We start from the raw sequence: 10,311 nt of genomic DNA, 5'->3' as shown, positions 1-10,311 counted from the left end.
GTATTGCAAGGTCAACACAGAACACCACAGGGTCAGAAGAAGCTGAGGAAGATACAAGAAAAGTCTTTCACCTGTTCTCCCCTCACAGTCTGTTATGGTCCACATTTTCTATGAAACTGTTGATAGAAACTTTTTTTCAATTTTATATAGCAAATGAAAACTTTCTTTGGTACTGAAGAATTTGTAAAGATTACTAAATGAATGATACCATATACAAAAAAATGTATATCTCGATTTCGATGAATCTTGAGTTGTCACAGTCCCTTAACATCAGAGGTCTTTGATTGCAGCCATAATGACCATTTTTATAAAGCCACCTGAGAAATCATCTCTCTGATTATGACAAAAGCCTCACATCAGCACTTCCAGCTCCCTGTGGCTTGGTCCAACTTTAAGGAATCAATAATGTAGACCGAGTGAGCACCATTGTTGCCCACATGTCATGATACACATCTCCCTCCCCACCTCTCAACCATTCTTCAACCACCAAGTTGGGACTTTCTGCAGACCTATGACCTTTTCACATTTGATTCAGAGTGTAAAATTTTACTCTTTAGGTCAGACTGAGTCCTTGTGATATAAGGCAAATTTGGGTAGGCAGTACTAGGCACTGTTCACATCAAAATATGTTGACCTGCCGCATCTGGGAGGTGACCTGCCAGATCCGTCACCTCCCAGATCCGGTCAGCTGCCGTATCCAGTCAGCAAATCTAATTCACGAAATCTAGCAGAGAACAAAAGCTGTTTTGATATACATGATGAACATTTAGACAGCTCACTTTTATCCGGAGATGCTTCAGGCTTAATTGGCTATAATCCTTTAAAAAAACCTGATATAGTTTATTACATTGTAATGTTACTTTTTTTTCATTTATTGAAGACGGTACCTTTTTTTTTTAATTATTGATGATCTTCATCAGCCAAATGATACTCAAATAAATACTCTCCTCTGGATGTACAGCAAAAGCCATTATAATAGCATCCTTTATTATTGGGTCAGCTCTGCAACATTGTGGTTTGGTAAATTGGTCATGCCATGCACTAGAAACAATAAAAGGTGATATAATGTTATAACACTAGCTATTTCTAATTTGATTAATGTTTGAGCTAACTTAGCTTCTTTTGGCCATTCTTTTTGGCCCTGGTAACATCTCTGCAATATATTAGTTTCATTTGATTTAAAAGTAGCTGTAGATGAATTGTCCTCAGTGACGTGTTCATGCCCATGACTTACATACTCTCCAGGTCATTTGAACTCATAATCTAATTTAGATCTAATTTCTCTTGACATTGCCTTTCCCCTTGAAGTGGTCCATATTCTGCCTCATGTAATGGTTACATCTACATTCATCAGTCTTCTACATAGTATTTGTTACCTCTGTAAAGGGGTACATCTGCTATATACATGTATGGGGGTACTGCTTTGTCAAGATTGGGTAAATATCTACTCTCCATGTAGAGGTTAGGCTCCTGCTTGCTACATGCATGTATGCAATGGACACTGGCTTAAATGTTATAATCTTAACAACTACCTGGACATTGTCAAAAGAGATTTAAGGAAATTGAAAACATTTGTTCCTAGTTAAGAGGATATACGTACAACGTACTGCAAACATCATAATAACTTCATGGACACTTGTTTACAATGGACTCTTGTTGCTATTTAAAGTATTTTGTATACAGTATATGATAAGTGATTGCTTCAATCTGTACCATGGTCACATAGAGAGAGATCAGTGGTGAAGATTGCTGCTTGAAAAAAGAAGTTCCCTTAACCCTCAAACCACCGTATGGGGTCAAAACTGACCCCAGGCATATATCAATGTGTGCCATTATGACATTTCTGGTCGAAAACAAATTTCCTTCCATGAGTTTGTTTGTTTATATGTCCTATAACTTCTCATACGTTTTTACCGGGATTGGCTCATTGTTGATTAAGTTATCCTTGAGAGTTTATGCATGGTCCAGTGGGGTCAAAACTGACCCCAGCATTTTTTTAAACACACTTTGGGGACCCACACCTAAACAAATTATCGTATGATTACGAAATTTTTAGAGAATGATGTACACGTAAGACAGAAATTATCGTAACAGCTTTTATGCAATTATCATGTTTTATGACAACATTATGACGTCATCTAGCTAATATCGGCCGCCATATTGGATTTTCACTGATGACGTAATTATATTTGCATCAATTATGAATATTGAATTATTAAATTTACGTTAAATTTCATTACATGCGATAAACAACTGCTTTTTGCCAAGAAAACCTTAAAACATAAATGTTTAATACAAAATTAGAAAATTTCATAATAAATATGTCTATCAGAATTCCGTTGCCATGGCAACATGAAAAATGATGAACATACTTTGTTCACTGAAAATGTTTACTATCAACATTTTTAAAAAAGTTACCAAGTTTGGTGGCCCTAGCATAAGACATTAAGGCGCTATACGACATTGAAATTGGTACAGCAGGCATCAAAAACCTCCTACGCGGTCTGAATAGCGTTGGTGCAAAATGTGGTCCTCATAATTTTTTGCATAAATTATGATAATGAGCTAGAAGTATTCTCATCTAATCATGTCAAACTATCCGACATAGATTAACGAAACTATGAATATATACAAATCCCCAAAAGAGTCACACAAAAAACTGTATTTGTAGAAAAACTTATGGGGTCAGTTTTGACCCCATACGGTAATCTACGTCACAAAAAAGCTACGGTGGTTTGAGGGTTAACAATGTCTGAAGCCTCTCCTCACAATCCTTCTTGATCCATCCCTCAGCACTTTGAGTAGCCTGGTAATGATATTACAGGTATGAAGGATGCAATGTTGTCACAGGTGCAGCTTTGCTTCGTGTTTGCTCTGCTAAACTTCACTACTTTCTTCCTATTTTTCTATAAAATCTACTTTGTGTCCAGAGAGAAACTGGCTAAATTGTAGCCAAAGGTTGAAGATGACATACAGGTGGTAACATTGTTCACTCTCCCCAGATCTTCTGTTCTCGCTGCTCTGCCAACTCTGTGCCCATCCCACGCTACGGCATGATGAAACCAGTCCGGGTCTGCAACCGCTGCTTCATGTTCCAAGTCACCCCCTTCCTCGCAGACATCCACTGACACGGCCTGGTCTTGAGGGTGCATTTATACCAGTGTTGAAGTATGTGTTGGGTGGTGTTGGATAAAGATCATGAATATTAGATTTTGATGATTACAGTGAGGCTATATTTTGCTTGCTAATGAGACAGTGTAGGCACAAAGGTCTACAAGCACACACCAGAGCTGTCAACTGCATTTCATGGCCTTTATTTTGCCAGATACCATCACTGAATGGATTACATTAGATGCAGTTGAAAGCCCTCTTGCTAATGTCAGCAGACCTTTGTTGTCTTCATCGTGCAGTTCGCCTGAAATGATTGTAATTTCCTGCTCTTTCAACCCAGGAAATTACTTTTTTTAACTTAGTGCAAGGAGCTGGCATTACTAGTAGTCCTAAGGTAAGAGACATGCACAGAAATAATGTGCTGGAAGTATTTTTGACAGCTTGCATGACTGTTTTAATCTCACTACATGTACTTTTAACTATTTTGAGAAAGGATAAGGCTTACCTGTAAGAGGTGTTAACATATTATGATAATAAAAAAGGCTCAAGTCCATTGGGTATTATGCTGACCATGTCAGCAAACATGATGTTTATATTGCTATTGGGGACATTTTTCTGTACTGATAGGTACCTTGATACATATATATATATATATATATATATATATATATAAGCAGAATGGGAGCTGCAGATAAAATTCAAACATTCAAAATGTTTGCGCATCATTACCTAATCATGTACTGTGTAATTTATTTTGGATGCTGCTTTTCTACTGCCAGGAATAGGAAAGTACTAGGGATGGTCTTGTTGTATATATTGTGCATCACTCTCTGGTAAATGTTCTCCAAATATTCTGCTAAATATTGTTCCATGAATGTAAGATGATAACTGACAACAGATAACTGACTTTTTTTATATAAAGATTGTTCTTAACTTGTATCTATCTGTGGTAAGGGTCCATAACGTTCAGCTTGAATTCTTCTTTATTTGATAAGTTATAAGTGATGTTACTATTTGTTGAGGGGAGAAGCTCATCCCTCTGAAATGGATGGTTTATAGGAAGCAGGTGTACTGGCCAGTAGCTTTGGGGATGTCACAAACATTACCCTTCATAATACAACATTACTAGCTCCATGGGGTTATCTGCTGATAACTTACATGTACAAATGTATTACTGCTTTCCATGTAAAACATTATATATCACATACTTCATAACTGTGTATTCTGTGTTTTAGCTGATTAGTTGTGATTGTGTTGCCGTTAGTTCCGGTAGTATCAGGGTTTACATTTACCTGGTGTGCTACTTCAGCTTGCTGAGAGTGTGTACTTTCCTATTTAGTGTCTGACGATACACGTTATTCTGGCATTTTTTGTGGATTTTAACTGCAATACCTAGGTTGCAACACTTACAAATGTATTGTAACGTATGACATTATGATTGACTTCAAAATAAGAGGTGCAATGATATGATAGGCAATTCATTTAGTTTCCTGTCAACTTCTGACAGAGTTGACGTCAAACATCTTTGGCATGGTCATGAAATGTACAATGTACACATAGTACACTTACCTCAGAGTCTAAAGGTGTGGCAATTGGCAAGACTTTGTGCATGATTTAAACACATTTGTTAAATTCTTTACTACTATAGTCACTAGCAGATTCTTGAAATGCAATTTATCTTTGTGAAGAAGTATCATAACGTTAAACACATCATTGAGAAGCTGCTGCTCTTTATAATAATATTGAAAATAAAGCAATATTCATCTATACAATGCACATCTACTGTATTTCAACAATGAGGTCTGTTCTTTGATAGCTTGGCTAAACAAAAAGACCATAATTGTGCTGTCAGGGTAATTTTCTTGAAGATGATAACAGGTGTATACTATTGCTTATTGTCCTTATCAATTCAGCATCAATATATATGGAGGTGAGCAATGAGTATAATGTTCATGACCTCATAAGGTAAAGGTTTAGAAATTTACAGTTAACACACCTCTAGTGGTGTACATTGTAGACCACTGTATTGTTACATAATATTAACTGCATTACTCTTCACCTTTTGGCCCATGTTTTCTGCAAAATAAGGTAATCTTAATTTTCCATAAGTTTGCAAAAATGCAGTAAACATCATGTTGTTCTCAGATGCACATAATAGCTGAAAATATGATTGAATCAAAATATCCATGTCAGGTATTAATGATTGGGACAGATTCTTGCTAACTTATCATGAATTTTGCAGAAATGTCATGTATCACTATCTTCTTGCATTATTATCTTCGCCAGCGAAGATTATAAGATTGCTTACTTGGGTCTGTATGTAGGTCAACAGCATATAAGTCGAGAAATTGTGGATGGAACTTTTTGATTTTTTGCAGGTGTGTAGCGGTTGTCGAAAGGCATGCCTAGTTTGAAAATGGCTTACCTGGCGTTTTCCTACGGTACAGCAGCGAGCTTTGTATTTTTTCGAGGTTTGTTTCGAGAAGCATAACTCAAAATGCAGCTGGGCGATTTCTACGATATTTGGCAGGTGTGTAGCGGTTGTGTAAAGGATTGTCATGTGCGAGAATGGTTTAGCTAGCTTTTACCTATGGTGCTGTAGCTGGCTTTGTATGTAATTGCGTTTGTCTGTTAACACGATAACTCGAGATGTTCTACATGGATGCTAATGATATTTTGTTGATAGGTAGGGGACACAGAAAGGAAGGTCAAGTTCGATAATGGGCCTCCTAGCGACTTGTTTTGGTACTGCAAGTGAGCATCAAAGCTTGCGCCTAAATTTTCCAGAAGTGCCATGTTCATGATTTTTAAGTGGTGGATAGCTGTTGGGACTAGGAGTGAATGGTGTAATTTTGGGCCCCCTAGCAGCTTGTTTGGAACTGCAGTGGGTCTTATAGTTTGTAACTTTTAAAAAGGATAACTGCAGAGGGGATTGATGGATATTCTTTGCTTTTGGTAGGTAGGTACTTAGGGTGATTATCAACATAATGAGATGCTAATTATGTAAATTGCGATCTACTTAATATAATTACTTTGGGATTCTTATCATGGAGAGAACCACATCCCTTACAAAAGTGGTGTGCAGTGCAACATGACACTGGCACCATTGTCACCCTAGTCCAGCACTAATGTGTGGACCATTAATCTTCATTTATCATTCAAGCCCTTCAGACAGAAGCAGAAGCCTGATCTCCTTTCCCTGACAAGGGCCAGTCACACCAAATTAGCTCCCTGCCCTCAGTCTCCGGGTCTTAGCACAGACAAATCAAAGGTGGAGCAGAACTAATCGTCATGCCATGGCAGGGTGTTACACGCCCGCCCGTTTGAGGCATAAGACATGGTCACGTAAAAAAAGATTAAAACATCGCGGTGGGCCAAATCAGGCTGTCAAAGGTGCCAACGTAATCCTCATGAGTTGTTCGATCGCATACAGTACGCTTAATGATTCAAATACTATTTCAGGACGAGATTTGAAGAGTCAAAGTTGGCCTTCAAACTGGCTCTTTTTGCCTGATTTTGGCCTCGATTTCACACTGCATGGGGGTTTCCGTGCAACCGATTACAACAATATCATATACTTCCGGGTTGTACGAGTGCGGTCATAGAACGCGGGTGGTATCGTATCTTGTCTCGGTTTGTGCTAGGTTGTAGAGGAAGATCTAAGTAAGGCTTATGAATATACTAATACTTGGAGATTAGCAATTACTATGCCTGTCAATCAGCTATTTTGTCTTTGCGGGGCTATGAATGGGGGGATCTGAGTAGCCTGACGTGATAGCCAGGCCAGGTAGACTGTGTAAAATACCTCTGACTTAACTCGCGATTGCAAAAGTTTACTTACTATTTTCATGAGATGGACACAAACATTCACCAAGGCGGGGCCGTAACAATCCTTACGTATGACCCTTAGGTAACCCTTAGATGACCTATTATCTAATATATAGGCCAGTCACTCAAAGTTTGTTTATTATTTCTTTTTTTACGAAAAGACTGCAATGTACATTTTGTAGAGTGAAATCTTATATAAAACTAAAGACCTAGCCTAACCTAGCCTAACTAAAGACCTTACATCCAGCTTTGCTATATTAACATCTCGTATTAAGCTGTATTTGGTGCTTATCCGGTCCATTATAGCCACAATTACATACATTAATCATTCAAAAACAACGACCTTCGATAAAGAATGTTTATTTGGCGAAGATGTGTGTTCGAGGAACTCTAGTTTGGTATGGGATTTATTGGTCATCCTTATACATTGCTAAAATCCATTCCATCCATCAGTCAGTCAGTCAGAAATAGCATTACTAGCTGTTGTTGTTGATTGAGTCTCCCTTCTATTTGTGTACTTCTTCATGACAGGAACATATTTCAAAATATCAGCATAATATTATACAAATTTCAGAATAAAGCAAAAACACGAAAGCTTTACTCCAAGCAGAAGCCTGTACCAAGGTTAGGCTGGATGTAGGAATCTTTTGTCCCAAGATACTGCCTCTGTTCAGGTAAAACTGAACTTCTTGTTGCAAACTGTATATTGCTGTGGGTTTTAACCCTACTTATACATGTATATGTATGGTACTGTTACAAGATACTGTAATAAAATTGGCAATGGAGCAGTTTGACAATAGCTGTACTTGTAGTGTTTGTTTGTTTGTGTGTGTGTTTTCAATTTTGTGTATATGCAGGTAGAAATGATGAGGAAAGGCTCATCAATTTTTTTTTGCCATCTAGTTCCCCTTCTTTGGTAACTGTTGTTTGTTCTATTTTCTTTTTCAATCTTTAAAAAGCCGTAGCGACTTTGGCACCTAGATGTAAAGGAGATCACCATAAGTCTTTATCTCCTGTTGGATAACAAGGTGTAAATTTGTCTATTCCTTTAATTTGCAAGATACCAGGTGTTGATATTGGAGCGTGGTTTTTACTCCAGAACCTGTTATCCCTAGTCCTAACCTGTTAGTCATACATGTTTGCCATCAGGGTCAGGTAGAGTCTTTCAGCCCAGCTTAACACCTTGCCCAATCCCATGCACCACTGGTGCGTCCTGTTAAGGAACCATCACCAGGTGGGGAGGAAAACAGGATATTATTAACCACACACCAGGCAGTAAGAGCTACAGTCAGCAAAGCTGAGGCATGACCTCAAGGACTCAAGATAACCTTAAAAGGAGATTTTCTGAGTGAGGGAGGCAGATGCTGAGGCTCTATATTCCTTGCAGTGCCATGTGATGTTGGGTGGGGGAGCTGATTATCTGGCTGATGATAAGTGAGTGTACACCTAAGTGATCTGATAACTCTGGTGCTGGTAGCTGCATTTTGGTGTCATCTGCTCAAGGGACAAACCAGTCATTGCCCAATGCTGTAAATGCAGAAATGTCTGCGAACTTAAAGCCATTCATTTTTTCATTATAGTATGAGACTGCAGTCTATGGCACTACCGCAAACTTAAAACCACCGCAAACACTCCATTTCCCCGCTACCGCGAAAGTAAATCCCTACAAACTTAAATGCATTTACAGTGCCTGCTCCCTCAACATCCTTTCATTTACATCAATTATCATATTTTTCATCAACAAAGTACTTTATTTTTGAGCAGCTATTCTTTTATATTGATTGTTTCATAATGATTGCAGGTCACCCTTTTAATCATGGGAAATAATTGATTTTTTTTAAACCAAGCATTGATGTTTTTTTAGTCCTGATCACCATTAAGTGTTATTGTTCATATGTGGGTCATCGCTGGTAAAGCCTCAGGCAATCAATTGATTAACTGATTACTTGATATGGATTTTGGTACAAAATGGATTAAGCAATCATGGTCAGTGTGCTGGGGCCTAAGTTGTTCCCAGCACAGTTGAGAATGTAAAATTATGTTTGTGTAAATGTTATCCTGTGATGGATTATTATGTGATTGTGCATTTCATAGATGTCAACAACATGTATTGCAATCTGTGTTTTTCTTCTTCTGATTTTGTTGAAGTGATAAGGTTTAAGATGATTTTTTTTTAAATTCTAAATACATCTATAATGATTTTTCATCTAACAAGTTTTGCCTAGAAACCCCCAATCTGGATTGACTGATGATTAGGGTTTGGAGTACTTGGCAAGTCAGACAGCTTCTCTTCCTAATTGCTTGACCTCTCTGCAGTATTATTTTCTCTTTACTGCCTCTATTCTGTCACTGAAAGGATAACAAGTATAAAACAAGTTATTAGTAACTTTTACTGGTACATCCTTGATATATCCCGAATTGCAAGTCCCTCCCCTTCAAATAGATAAATGCCAGTCAATCCCTATCAATTCTGGAGAAGGGAACATTAATCTTCATGTGAAGGAATTACACACAATTTTCACCTGTCAGTGGGGAAAAGGCAATCAAAGCCCAGGTCATCAAACTCTAATCTATCTCATCTTTATGAATAGAATGGCCAATCTATTTCAACACCTCTGGAGCCAAGGGAAAGGCTGATTTATCATGGATTATTGACATTTAAAACTAGTATTCAATGGTAAAATAGCATAAAAAGCACATTACTGTGAATGCATTAAGGAAAAAATTAACAGTTTTGCAGAAACACTGTCTTCTTGCTGAAACTGCAGAAGAAGAAAACATAGGATTGATCATTCATATTTCAGGGGCCATGAATGGGGTAATGTAACCCTAAAATACATCAGTCTGCCTGGATAGTAACAACTTTCATTGATGCTTGGCACAAAAGCATTTCCAGAATGAGATATGTAGTGACTTATGATGAATGTCCAAGCTTGACTGTGTGAAGAGTTATCAACACTGCAAGTTGGCTGGTGACCTTGACCCTTCACTCACAAGCGACAGAATAATCAGCAAGTTGATTGTGGTTGCTTCAAAGGGAAGAGGAAGTTGGCAGTATCATTGCATCAATGACATTGTAGACAACAACTACCCATGCAATGAATTGTTTCAATGTACATTTTATTTCAAGGTGCTTTCTTGAAACTTCAAATGTTGCAAATGTTTGGTAATATGGGGAGCAAACAGTAGAACATTCTTTTACAAGTGAAGAAACAAATATGACCTAGTGGATGTTGGAATGGAAAATATTTCCAGACTGTCACAGCCTCTTTGGCAGCCTTGAATGTGAAACAGAGAAGAACAGCCATTGAAATTACTGACCTTGCTTGATAACTTGATAAAAAGTTTCAGCTTCCCCCCTCAGCACAAGGA

General features: G+C 37.8%; 1 protein-coding gene across 1 annotated transcript in view; it reads left to right on the top strand.

Annotated features, from left to right (window-relative positions):
• Positions 1-4,994, top strand: part of LOC118414211 (lateral signaling target protein 2 homolog) — a gene marked incomplete in the record, with an annotated part of 109,845 nt that extends 104,851 nt beyond the window's left edge. Inside the window, 1 exon segment of the mRNA XM_035818093.1 lies at positions 3,003-4,994.
• Positions 4,995-10,311: the final 5,317 nt, after the last annotated feature.

Source organism: Branchiostoma floridae, chromosome 4 (assembly GCF_000003815.2).
Source record: "Branchiostoma floridae strain S238N-H82 chromosome 4, Bfl_VNyyK, whole genome shotgun sequence".
In the NCBI taxonomy this organism is placed as follows: domain Eukaryota; kingdom Metazoa; phylum Chordata; class Leptocardii; order Amphioxiformes; family Branchiostomatidae; genus Branchiostoma; species Branchiostoma floridae.
The sequence above is the reverse complement of the archived record's forward strand: the minus strand, read 5'-3'. Positions and strand labels throughout refer to the sequence as shown.